The sequence below is a fragment of the Stylophora pistillata genome, chromosome 2 (genome assembly GCF_964205215.1).
Source record: "Stylophora pistillata chromosome 2, jaStyPist1.2, whole genome shotgun sequence".
In the NCBI taxonomy this organism is placed as follows: domain Eukaryota; kingdom Metazoa; phylum Cnidaria; class Anthozoa; order Scleractinia; family Pocilloporidae; genus Stylophora; species Stylophora pistillata.
In genome coordinates, this window is record NC_142520.1 from 32,715,450 (window position 1) to 32,729,314 (window position 13,865).

At 38.6% G+C, this 13,865-nt stretch overlaps 1 non-coding gene and 1 pseudogene across 1 annotated transcript; both read right to left on the bottom strand.

Moving 5' to 3' along the window:
- Positions 1–7,676: 7,676 nt before the first annotated feature.
- On the bottom strand, positions 7,677–7,829 carry LOC148738411 (U1 spliceosomal RNA; annotated as a pseudogene).
- A 5,396-nt stretch (positions 7,830–13,225) lies between these two features.
- On the bottom strand, positions 13,226–13,389 carry LOC148738412 (U1 spliceosomal RNA). Its single transcript, XR_015997952.1, has one exon. It is a non-coding gene; the product is annotated as a U1 spliceosomal RNA (small nuclear RNA).
- Between the last annotated feature and the right edge of the window lie 476 nt (positions 13,390–13,865).

Below are 13,865 nucleotides of genomic sequence, written 5' to 3' on the forward strand. Positions count from 1 at the left end.
GCCCTTGCTTCTTCCCCTTGTTGACGACGAATTCAAGGAACATCTGAAGAGAGTTCAGGTAACTCTTCAGGGTTCCGGCAGCCTTTCTGGTTAGACTGGGCACTACCCATTCTAACCAAACCCGGCCGCCATCCTCCTGACAGAGCACCTGAACGTCCTCTCCAGATGGCTCCAGATCCTCCAGCATTCCCTTGACCTGTGCCGCATACTGCAGGCTAAAAGAAAAGGTAAATGAAAAAACCACTCTTCAACCCGGGTTTCAACATGAAAACAACGGAGTTGGCATTATTGGAAATGTTAAGTCATGACCTCATTCTTACCGGTTGCTGTCGCGGTGAAACCCTGCATCAGGTGTGGCCAGATGCTTGAAAAAGGCCACCAACCATTTGTGGCGAGGCGTAGTGGGCTGTTGCTCAGTAAAAAAAGCCTCCTCGTTCTCAGAGTAGGTCTCAGAACCAGAGTCAGACTCTTAAGACTCTTCCTGTGCGCCCTGGACAGGGGCCACTGATGTTTTTGTGGCAAGCACCAAGGATGGAGCTAATGTGCGCGGCAGGGATGTTGAAGGGGTGCCCTCCAAAGATATTCTTGTGGGGCGGGGGGGCGTTGGCGCCACTCCTTCCGACGATGTACTGGAACGGGAGTCCTCCTGTTCTTCTTTCCTCCCTTTTTTGGGTGGTGGGGAGGAACCAGATGACGTGTCCGTGTAAACCTCGGACACGGGGAAGGGCCTTTTGGGTGGCATACGTGGCAACCTGGATGTTGTGGGGGTTGGTCGCCAGCTTTCGATCTCTTCGTCGCTACCTTGGTAGAACCTCGCCATCCCCAAATAGTTCTTGTACCTCTGACCTTTGGAGTAAGAATAATCACATCAATGAGAATCAATTGTGTTTTGGGCGGAGAGATGAAGGAGGTGTAGACATACCTTTGTTGTCCAGCCGGTGGACCTGGGTAAGGTGTTGGGGCAGGTAAGCCCCAAGGAAGTTACAGCCAGCAACTGGACACCACCATCTCCTCCTGCGCTTCGTTGGCTTGGATGTGTTACCCTTTCTCTTATAGCGACGAATGGCCCTGAATTTGGAACGTCTAACACTTGCTAGTGCGGCGAGGCGATCAACGTCCTGCACGGAAATTTCTCCCTTGGAATAGTGAACCTTGAAGAAAGAGCGGTAATGAATAATTTGAACTTGCACATTTTCGATTATGAATTGACCTTTTGGGGACTGAAACAGAGGTTAGACATAATACTAGTTGTACCTTTGTTAGGTGCCTCTTTAGGTTCAGACCTGTAAAACCCTTGCAGGAGGGTACTAGGCAGCTCTTCCTCAGTCTGGGTTTTGGGGTGGCCTTTGCCGGCTGTGTTTCTTCATCCTCACGCTCGCTACCATCCTTCCCCTCTTCACTGCGGTCGGCCTCTGACGCTCGGACCTGTTCCTCTTCATCTTCGGATGCACTCGCCTCCTAAGGACATTAAAAAGGGGGAAAGTTAGTTGAATTTCTTCTTCGAGTTGAACACCAGAGAGCTTGCCATGAAGCTAGTAACAAGTTGCGCCGACTAACCTTCTCCGTCGACCAATCAGGGTCCACATGGCTATCGTGCGAAATATCGCCTTCCTGATTGGCAGCTTGCCTCTGCTTCTCCATCGCTGTACTCTGGAGTCGGTGGACTTTCTCGCACATCGTCACTGATGCGCGGACATCTTTAAGAATGTGAAGTGAGTGCCTAGTCAGGTCTTTAGCCTTAAGCTTGTTGGAGGTCTTAAAGCGTTTCTCGGCAACTCCTTCATAAACGTACTGCACGTAGGATAGCATTTTTCGAGAGAGGTCGTTAATGTAGCGCAAATTGCAGAAATCGGTTGCGCCCACAAAGTTGAAAAATTCCTGCATGTCTTTAGCCATGGTCTGGCCCATATCTGTGGGCTCGTATGTTTCCGGTGGAACAAATACCACGCCCTGGCGGATGTTGAGTGACTCTTGGGCGTCGACATCACTAAGGGAGGCCCTACTCATCAATTTAATAACGTCGTCTAGACTCTCTTTAGATTTCTTTTGGGACATTGTATCAACCCTAGATACCAGCACTTTACAGGAGCAGGAACAGAACTTAAAGTTAAAAAAAAGGAGCATGAAGTTTTAATAAAGGTGTACAGGTTCCAAAAAAGCAGGGCCATCAGCAACATCACAGCAATAAAAAAGCATAAAGAAGCATTCAAACATGAATAGGAGGTTCTCAAGTTCTAATAACAAGGGTCCTCCAACAATATGATAGCATAAAACAAGCAACAATCATCATCAAACATGAATAGGAGGTCCTCAAGTTCTAATAACAAGGGTCTTCCAACATTGAAACATAAATAGGAGGTCCTCAAGTTTTAATAACAAGGGACCTCCAACAACATCACAGCATAAAACAAACATCAATCATCATTCAAACATGAATAGGAGGTCCTCAAGTTCTAATAACAAGGGTCCTCCAACAATATGATAGCATAAAACAAGCAACAATCATCATCAAACATGAATAGGAGGGCCTCAAGTTCTAATAACAAGGGTCTTCCAACATTCAAACATAAATAGGAGGTCCTCAAGTTTTAATAACAAGGGACCTCCAACAACATCACAGCATAAAACAAACATCAATCATCATTCAAACATGAATAGGAGGTCCTTAAGTTCTAATAACAAGGACCCTCCAAGAACATCACAGCATAAAACAAGCATCAATCATCATTGAAAAATGAACAGGAGGTCCTCAAGTTCTAATAACAAGGGTCCTCCAACACTACAAATTTGCACCAAGGGGGGTTACTTCAACTGACTATAGCTCCTCTCTAATAAAATATTTCGACGTGTTTCTTCACGAGCAGTAAGTCCATAGATTGCGAACTCCAACCACCAAACATGGTTGAAAATAGTTAAATTCCATCGACGCGAGGTGTCACTAGAATTGGTCATTTTTGGGAACTGGGTACTTACAGTTATTCGTGAGGTGTCACAAGAAGCATTTCCACATTTATGCCTTCACCCTTTTGACGATCCCTTTTGTTGGAAAGTCTCAAGTTAAAACCCGGAGGAGATATAGGGAGTTGAAGTTTACCTCGACTTGGTGTAAATACCGAGAGGAGCCTGGGAGGGAACATTCCCGTCCGCCATTTTGAACAAAATTTCAAACGCTCATAACTTTGCGCAAATTCAGTCGATTGCAATGAAATTTGGCTTGCACTTAGCCTTTGCTAGGACCTTACAAAAGCAGTATTACAATATGCCACCAACTGAGATAGCGCAAAGTTATGCGCGTGTGACGTTTTATAGAAATGACGTCATAACTAGTGAAGAAAGGAACCAGGGGTGTCCAAACCTACACCAATCGGTTCCTTAGTACATGCACAAACATCATTGAACACTTAAAAGAGTTCCTCGGGTTAGATAAGAAGTCCTATAACAACATCACGATGAACAGTGCACCCTTAAGCTTCAAGCAAAGCCTGCGCAGAAGCGTCCGTTTTCTATGCAAGGAAAATGTTTCAGGAAGGTGCCCGAGCACCTTAGAAACATCTTCCGATAAGTGAACGGCCTCTGCGCGGTCTTTAAAGGGTGCAAAAAACACAAAAAAAGGGAGCAAAAAAAGTGTGTACTTACAGCTTTGAAGGTTGGCTGGAATGACATGTGTGAGCCCACGACACCCAAGTACAGTTGAACAGTGTGAGAAGGCTTCAACTTTGACGAAGTGTGGAGACGTAATTTTTTATTCCAATACCTTGAAACTTACAGACATAACACAATAGATCCTTGCCTTTCTTATCATAGTCTTTACTGATGAAGGTGTTTTTGATTGACATCTGTCAATTAAGGTTGACTTCTGTCAATCAAAGCGAAAATTTAGTTTTAAAATTTTTCATAGAATTTTACATGAAACACATTATTTTATGATTTATTCAATGCTGGTAAAACAAAGTCTTTAAAATTCTTTTAAATTTATTTATAAATTTTCAAAGGTCTAGCAGTTAGGCGAAAATATCATAATTTTGAAATGGACAGGCAGTCATTCAATGTACTGTCACTCAATAACCCTAATTGTTAACCAACTTAAAACTTACAGGTATGTCACTCCAGTCCTTTGCCTTTCTTGTGATGTTCCTAAATTAGGAAAGTGATGTTGATTGACATCTGTCAAACAAGGTTGACTTCTGTCAATCAAATCGAAAATTTCATTAAAAATTTTTTTATAGAATTTCACATGAAAGTAAAGTTCATTGTAAGGTCTATTTAATGCTGAAAAAATTATGTCATTTTAATGATGTTTCAATTTTTTATAAATTTTGAAAGGACTATGAGTAAGGCGAAAATGGCATAATTGGGAAATGGACAGGCAGTCATTCAATCTACTGTAACTAAAGAACCCTCATTGTTCCAGCCTTAAAACTTGGCAGACAGTTAGTGCAGGAACAGTTCTATTATATGTGTAAGTATCAGGAGAATTGCCTAAAACGCATAAGATTTATAACGTCTAGGAGAAGACGAAAAGGGTTGAAAAAATCATTCCTTTTTTTTTACTTCATTTAAAAGACCAAGATATTGTGGTTACATCGCTGTTACTTTCACGAAAAAAAGAGAAAAACTAAATTTTTTATGAATTTTTTAAGAGAAAAGTGATAGGTCTGCATAGCGTACATATGACACCAGTGTTAGCAGAAAATTCGTAAAAAAATTGGACATAGAGTAATACCTAAGCTAATAACAGCAGAGTATTGTTAAGTCTATGGACTATCATGTCAATATCATTTGGTGTCAATTGCGTGCGATTTAGAGGGCTTTTTAAGCCCTGCAAAAAAGGGTAAAAAAACCCCATTTTTTTAGCTTCTTTGATCTCCAGCACATGCGCATTAATGATTTCTGTATTTTTAAATACTTCAAGTTGTAGTTCGTAAAGAGACCTTTCCAACGATGTATAAGGTGTCTACATTGAATTAAACAGTGCTCAACAAAACGTAAGTAACCTTCTAACCCCAGCCCTGGCTTTTCTCAAAATATGCAAATTTCACGATAAAGGCGCATAAAATCAAAAATATTTGACGAGATGACGTCATACTTGGTCCACATGATAAAAATAGCGCCATAAACATTCTGTGAAAGATTCAGCCCAAAAGACCAAAGAATAAAGATTTTAGCAGTTTTGCGATCTAGCCCTAGTTTCAAGGTTGAGTTTCGAGTTGAAGTCTTAGACCCTCCAAAGGGTTTTTGCCCCTCGACAGGATTTATAAATTTTGGGGGAATGAGCTGGTATTCTGGGCCATAAGAGGTAATGCACTTAACATTATACAAACTAAATTTGGGCATAATTGAGATATTTTTAGGGTGATTCCCCTGAAGTGTTCATGGCGTTAGATAAAATCCAACCCTAAGTGGCTTTTTTCCTACAGTTTTCAATCAAATCCTATGTAACCTTTTACGAATATAGTAATGGATAATGGCTATATGTAGGAAAAATTTGAAGGTCAGAAATTAAAACCTTATTTTTCTATGAATTTTTTTTGGGGCAGGGTTAGAGGGGTAACAACATGAGCCTGGCGTGTACCTTTCATCCTTTCCGGCGTTTCCAACGCATGCGCATTAGAGGGTTAAGAGAATCTAAATACATCAATCTGTTCCTCTTGTTGAGACCTTTATAATGGTATGTAACTTGCTGTTGTTGGATAAAATGTGGGATAAATAACTCGATAAATTTCCATGTTCATGCTTACCCAAAAACTTGACATTTTGAAGAAGAATAGCTATAAAATCAAAACTATTTATTCTTATTCTATGAAATTCTATACATATAAACTACATTATATTGGCATTACGGTGTGTAAAATTCATGTCTAAATCGTCTCAATTAAGGAAGTTATGAGGTTGAGAAGAAAGGTCACTTTTGCGAAACCTGGGGTTCATGTGTCTATGCATAGGTAATTAGATCGTTAGCTTTTCACGAAAAAATACTTCCAAATAAGGGAGGAATATAGGGGAATCTGTATCGCTCGAGGGGGAATATTCACTTTTTGTTTAGTTGTGATGGTTTTTTTGCAATTTTCGTATTTTTGACCTCATTCCCTGCAAAAGTTCAGGACTCTACCTTAGCAATTTTTGGACTAAAATATCTCACTGGGTTTTTAATAAAAATACTTCATATTACATGGTAATATATATCTATCCCAGAAGATTATATATATTAAGTTTTAATTAAAAATAAAAAAATTTTTATGAATTTTTTTCTGGGGCAGTCTTTTTGGGTAACACCATGAACCACTCGTGAACCTAATTTGGGGTTAGGGTAACGATGTTGGGGTTAGGGTAACGATGTTGGTGGGTAATGATGTTGGGGTTAGAGTAACGGAATTAGGGCTAGTACAGGTCAAACCTAACTGAGAACCAACGAAATTTACGCTCTTTTCCCTTGTCTATGACCATAGCACAGGGAAAGAACCGGTTCTTGTCCGATCACCAAAGTTAAGCCCTTTCCGACGAGTTAGTACTTAGATGTGTGACCGCCTGGGAATACCCCATTTTGTAGGCTTCATTTTTTTGTCTGAGTACTCTTTCAAGGTTTTATCCGGTTAACCGCTTCCGATATGGCATCATTTCTCACGGCGTCCCGTAGATGAGTGAAGAGTAAAACACAAACCATAAAAAGAGAGAGGAGAGAAATAATTTTGCCAAAACTCGCAGAGCTTGAGGCCAAAATCATTTCCCACTGCATAAGGGCAAGCAAATGAAGGAGCGAGGGCACGCGCGTGTGTTCTCGACACATTGTTGTGTGACAAATTGTACTTATGTACGTGACATCAACTCATTCCCACGGTCCGACAAATCATGAATAGGTAAACACGGACACTTTTACAGCTGTTTGGAGGCTTGAAGACTAAACTTTCCCACGATTAATAGAGGCGGATGGATTCAAACTGACTGAAATGAGGCAAAGTGGGAGAAGGTTCAGCATTTTTACTCCTCTGCCTTCCTGTTTGTTTGCTCGCTCGCACTAAGAAAATCACGACAACAAAACCTCGGCTAGTACAGATACAGTTCACAATGTACTCACGTTTCCAAATCAAATGCCCTACTTGCCCATGTATTGATCGATTGTTCTTTGCTTGGTCCATCCATCAGTTCATCAGTCAGTCCTCTGCTTGGTTTCCTGTCCTTTTCTTTTGCAAACAAACGAATAAAATAATGGAGAAAGTAGACATATCTAGAACGAACAGGTTTATACAAATCCTCACAAAAACTCACCTTCCGGCCAGCTGCATGCCCTTCATTTACGATCACTTCTATCCCTAAGTATCTGCCTGCTAACACGCAGGCCACTTCTGTCTGTCCCTCTTTCTGCCTGCCTGCCTGCCTGTCTGCCTGCCTGCCTGTCTGCCTGCCTGTCTGCCTGCCTGTCTGCCTGCCTGTCTGCCTGCCTGTCTGCCTGCCTGTCTGCCTGCCTGACTGCCTGCCTGACTGCCTGACTGCCTGTCTGCCTGTCTTCCTGTCTTCCTGTGTCAGAGGGCCTTTTGGGTTTTTTCCCTTGCTGCTCTTGTTCTATGTTTTTTGTTTTTTGCATTTCAGTTGACCCTCTAAACTGTCAAAGTAAAGATCAAGATCAGTTGATTACTCAGTCAGGGGTTGAGGAGAAGATATTTTACATCAGCTTTTCGGGAACGAGCACGAACACTCTCTACCAGAAATTATACGCTTGAGTTACCCACATTTGGGGTAATCGCAAGAGTCAAGCCAGTCCAAGTGCAATGAAAGGGCCTCGGCTGGAGAGGACTGCCTCCTTGATCACAGTACCCCCTGCATGATGTAAGGTTTTTTTATGTTTAAGGTGGATGGCCATGCTTCCGTGAGGGCGGTGCAATGCTTGCTGACCTACATGTCGACTTCCTTCCCATGGCTGAATTGTAAGTCCTCAGGGCGGGGTCTGCCAGAAATGAGGGGCACCAGCCGCCAACTTCGCTGGGGAATCGAACCCCACCTCACTTGAAAATTACACACACACTCGAAAAATTAAACAAACACTCACTACATTAACTCATGGCCGGTTTTTTGAGAGTTAAAGCAAATCTTATTGTTACAGGCGTTGCTGTAATGCCCTGGACAGTTACTCCTTTGGCAAGTTGGGAGTTGGTCGTTATGTTTTAGATAGATTTGTTGCATCTTTCCGAACCGAAGAAAACTCGGGATTGGTTTGATTATTCTAACTCTATAATGTCTTAGACCATTATTAAATAAGATAAAAGAAGACAAGACAACATAACTAAAAAATGGCTATATAATTCACTTGTTTCATGTTCGACTAATTCTGTAAATCTTAATGATTTTAATTTTGCACTGTTTTCACAAAACTAAGAGAAGTTTGTAGATGTTCACATTACATTTGAACAACAGACAGTTTCACAATAGAGAAGCATTCTGCTTTATCTCAATTGCAATACAATAAAAATATAAATGTGTTAGAAGCATTATAATTAAATGCAAATCTATTAAAAGTATGTGAACAAAACATAAGTTAGCTCTTACATTAGATCTTTTCATGTTCTTTGTACATTAATGTTTTAATTTGTATTAATTCTTATTCTTATTTAGTGTTTTAATTGTTGTATTTATAAATTATTGAATGAATATTGCAATCTTGTGTTAACATCCCAGCAACAACGAGCTCATTTGGTCAATGAGTGACACCCCTAACATCATGATTTGTAATGAAATGAAACAGTGTTTATCATATCTCATTGTGATAGATAATACCGATTTTAACAGGGGGACTGGGAAACCATAATTGATATTTAAATATTTAACATAACTGATATCTTTTCTTCTGAGATTCTGTATTCTAATTAAAATTAGACCAGATATGATGAACACTGTTTCATTTCATCATAAATCATTATGCTAGGGGTATCACTCGCTGATCAAACGAGCTCATTGTTGCTGGGATCTAAAATAAAATAACGCAACATCTGGTCAATACTAGTTTAAGTAAAACAAGTAACCACACAACTGACAATGACCACCATAAACAATATTACAATATTAACAAAGAAAAAGAAACATCAACGTGTATATAACGCAACATGTTAAAAATTTTTTTTTTTACCTGAAATCTTTGTCATGAATATGAACTTGCATCGTTCCTCCATTGAGGTTGAAAGTGAATCCTTCTTTGGTTGGTCGTTTTCTTTTATTCAGACACTCATGTTTAAAGTGCCCAATCTTACCACAATTGTAGCAACGAACTACAAAAGAAAAGAATACAATAGTAAAATCTTGAAAAATATAAAACCAACCAACTTGTACTTACCCGTTCTGCGTCTTTGAGTCTGTTCCTCATTTCGTGATCTCGTTCTCTTCTCATCTCTCAACTCGTCATGTTTTCTTTTTCTTCGTCTGTTAGATGTTTCCTCATCTCTCCTTCTGTCTTCCTCCTCTCTTCTTCTGTCTTCTTCCTCTCTTTCCTTTCTTCTCAGTTCTTTTCCCTTTCTCCTCTCTCTCTCAGTGTCCACTACTTCAACATCTGACTGTTTTTGTTCGTCTAACGGAGACTCGACAGAGTTCAGTATAGAACTACGTATGCTTTCTTCATCACTTTCGATATTTAACTGTTTAGCTCTTGCCAACAATTCAGTTACACCTTCTCTTTCAGGGCAATTGACATCTATTTATAAAAACACAACATGCATAAACCAGGGAATGTACCTCTCAACTGAAAAATCAGGAGAGCATTTCACCTGCCACCAAACAAGCACATTCTCATTCATTATGCTTGTGTTTGCACTTTTTCTCTTTCTTAGACTTAATCTGTCCTGCAGAGTCCTTAGACTTGCGGCTTAGTTCTTCTTCGTCACTAGATGACAGCAATGGTACTCGCCATTTTGCTGGCACGCTACTACCTTCAGATTTCTTTGCACTTTCAGTTACAGAAGACATTACTTTGCTTCCTTTATCGAGATAAGTAGTCCCTAATTTTTGCTTTTTAGCAGACTTCAAAACAGACTCAGTACTCGTTGCAGATTCTTTCAATCCAGAACTAATACTACTCACTTTAGTAGAACTAACAGGTATTAGGAAATTTGACAATACTCACAGAAATAGAAGAAACTTCTCAGAATGATGAATTATCATTAGAACACAAACGAGTAGCTTTGCTTGTAAAAAGATTTCTTAGCCAAAGACATGAGTATTACAATGATGTTCCTGAAGTAAGTATTGAACAAGACGAATTTGATCAAGATCATGAAGTTGTAGAAACTCTTGATGAAAGAAACTTCAGAGAGTTACCTGAAACATCAGGCCATGACTGCCACAAATTTATTGTAGTTTCTGGTAAACCTGGAACAGGAAAAAGTTTTGCTATTAAACATGCAATAAGAACAACATTAGAAGCACAATATCGTGTATTGTGTGCAACACCAACTGGAATGTTGTCAACTTCATATACAAATTCTATTTGTAATGTACTGTTTGCAGCTAATACTGTTCATAGTATTTTCAAATACCCAGTTGATAAACAGAAAGACCACAAGTCAACTGGGATCTAGGCAACTATGATCTGATTGTTATTGATGAGATTTCAATGGTATCAGCTAAAATGTTTGAGCATGTGGTCAGGACCCTACAACAATTACATGTAAGACCAGTTGTATTACTGTCTGGAGACCAACAACAGCAAAAACCAATAGCTACAGTTGATGGCAAGATCAAAACCACTAAAGGAATTTTACAGACTCAGGCTCTCTTCAGAAATAGTGTAATAGTCACTTTTTTGCAGCAGCATAGATGTGTGGATCCTGTTTTCAATGAATTTCTACTGGTGTTGCGGTATTTTAAACCAAGTTTCAATACAATCAATCAGCTTGAACAAGGACGCGTTGTATTTCATCACGAAGCCCGTGATATTGATATTTTAAAGGTTTTAAAAGATTATCTTGAAGCATTAGTCCTAACTTTGACTAGGAGTGCAACTGCAAGAGTGAACAAAGTTGCAGTGAATAATTTATTTGATGAAGACAGTTTTCTTGGAAATATTCGGTATAGTGATCATGATGAACTCAGTCCATTGTTTAAAAACATGAGAGTGGTTATCACTCAAAACAGAAATAAAGAACTAGCTATAGTCAATGGTCAAACTGGAGTAGTAATAACAATGCATAATGCAACAGTTTTCCTAAAGTTATCAAATGATAGCACAGTTGCTATTTATGCTGTTACTCAAAAAGTTGAAAATGGAATGAGAACAACATATCCTATAGTACCAGCTTATGCTTCTACTATCTGTAAAGTTCAAGGACAAAACTTGGGAAAAGTCATTCTATGGTTGGACTCAGCTTTTGCACCAGAAGGCGCAGCTTATGTAGCAATCTCACGATTAAGAAAGCTTGATGATTTGCTGTTTGTGACTAAGACTAACCCGGAGCAGTATCATCCACTAGTTCAAAGGAAAGACTGAGCATTACGTTTACTGCTTTCTTCAGATAAAGATTTATTCAGTTCAAACAACCTGAAGTTTATATCTTTAACATCAATGTATAAGACAAACTCAAAAGACCAAACGGAAGCATCAATAATATCATTTATGCTTGTTTGGCAGCAGGTGTAATGCTCTCCTGTTTATCAGTTGAGAGGTACATTCCCTGGTTAATACAAGTTACATTTTTGCATACAGATATGGATGCACAGTGACATTGATTTCAAAGGATGCAGTCTTCAAATCAGTGCATAGCTACAACTGGATATGATCTTCAAACTTTCATAGTTTTATCTTGAATGCTCTACAAAACAGTATTCTGAACCTAGCATGGTTCAAATTTATAATAAGCAACAAGAATTTTAAAACAAGCAAAACATGAAAAATGAAATCAATGATTAAACAATTACAAAGAAAAGAATATCAACAAGAAAAAAACACAGAATGGACAGAAAAGCAAACATTAAAAGAGAGAAGAAAATCAAGTTAGCAGATATCCAGGAAAGGCATACAATATTTGAAAGGAAAACAATAAGATAAAAGAAGACAAGACAACATAACAAAAAATAGCTATATAATTCACTTGTTTCATGTTCGAATAATTCTATAAATCTTAATGATTTTAATTTTGCACTGTTTTCACAAAACTAAGAGAAGTTTGTAGATGTTCACATTACATTTGAACAACAGACATAGTTTCACAATAGAGAAGCATTCTGCTTTATCTCAATTGCAATACAATAAAAATATAAATGTGTTAGAAGCATTATAATTAAATGCAAATCTATTAAAAGTATGTGAACAAAACATAAGTTAGCTCTTACATTAGATCTTTTCATGTTCTTTGTACATTAATGTTTTAATTTGTATTAATTCTTATTCTTATTTAGTGTTTTAATTGTTGTATTTATAAATTATTGAATGAATATTGCAATCTTGTGTTAACATCCCAGCAACAACGAGCTCATTTGGTCAATGAGTGACACCCCTAACATCATGATTTGTAATGAAATGAAACAGTGTTTATCATATCTCATTGTGATAGATAATACCGATTTTAACGGGGAGACTGGGAAACCAGAATTGATATTTAAATATTTAACATAACTGATATCTTTTCTTCTGAGATTCTGTATTCTTACAATTATTATAACTTCTTATGAATTAAGCATATTCATGCTATTCAAGTTAACAAAAGATAGCAGATTATCGAATGCGTTCAAGTTAATAGAACAAAAGAAAGAATTTAAGAAAATCGAGACGTTTCAAGATTAATATATGTACAGTTTCCTCTTAAATTCGACATGCGGTTTACTTGAATTTCCAATTTATCGTTTCACTGTTTAAACAGAAATATAGCTATAAACTAACATATTCAAATTTGTCTGAAATTCGACTTCCGGTTAAATTGAGTTTTCTATTATATTCTAAGACTATTTTGATAGAAATGTAGCTGCGCACAGCGCTAAATTTGTTATGCGATATTCATATATTTATCTATCTTTACTATACCAGTGAAAACTGGTTTGATACCTTGAATCTGATAATATTAGAACGAAAATAATATATCTTATTGGTTAATCTTTATCTTATTGGCTGTGTCCAATGGCATTTTGGTTATTTTTCCTTCCTGCTCTTGTTCTCACTTCATTTCAGTTGACCCTCTTAACGGTCAACTGCAAAATCAAGATCAATTGATGATTCAGTCAGGGGTTGAGGGCAAGGTATTTCATAACAGGTTTTCGGGGACGAGCGCGTATGCAGGTCCCCACTACCAGAACTTATACGCTCGAGTTACCCACATTTGGGGTAATTGCAATGGTCAACCCAGTCCAAGTGCAATGAAAGGGCCTCGCCTTGAGAGGACTGCCTTCGTGATCACATTACCTCCCGTTTCAGGTAAGTTTTTATGTTTAAAGTGGAGAGTCAGGCTACCGGGAGGGCGGTGGAATGCCTGCCGAGCACGATGTCTACTCGAACCCATGGCTAGAGTGCAATGCCTTAGTGTTGGGACTGCAAGAAATGAGGGACAGCAGGTGCCAACTTCGCTAGGGAATCGAACCCCACCTCACTTAAAAATTACACATTCTTTTCAAATATTAAATCACTCACTTAACCAAACTTAATATGTACTTAGTTTTATGCACTACAATAACTTAACTAATTGTTATTCAAATTTTGTTTTGGTTTTTAAAATATGTATGACCGCCAGTAAATAGGTGATGTATGCCATTTTTCCCAGCAATTTCTGTCCTTTGTGATGCATAACGGAGTGCGATTACAAGTAACACAGACAATTTGTGACATATCGAAAGTTCTTTCCCAGATCCTGCACAATGGCTTTCTTTGCACAAACAGCACAGTCTCTTCTTGTGTCAGTCAC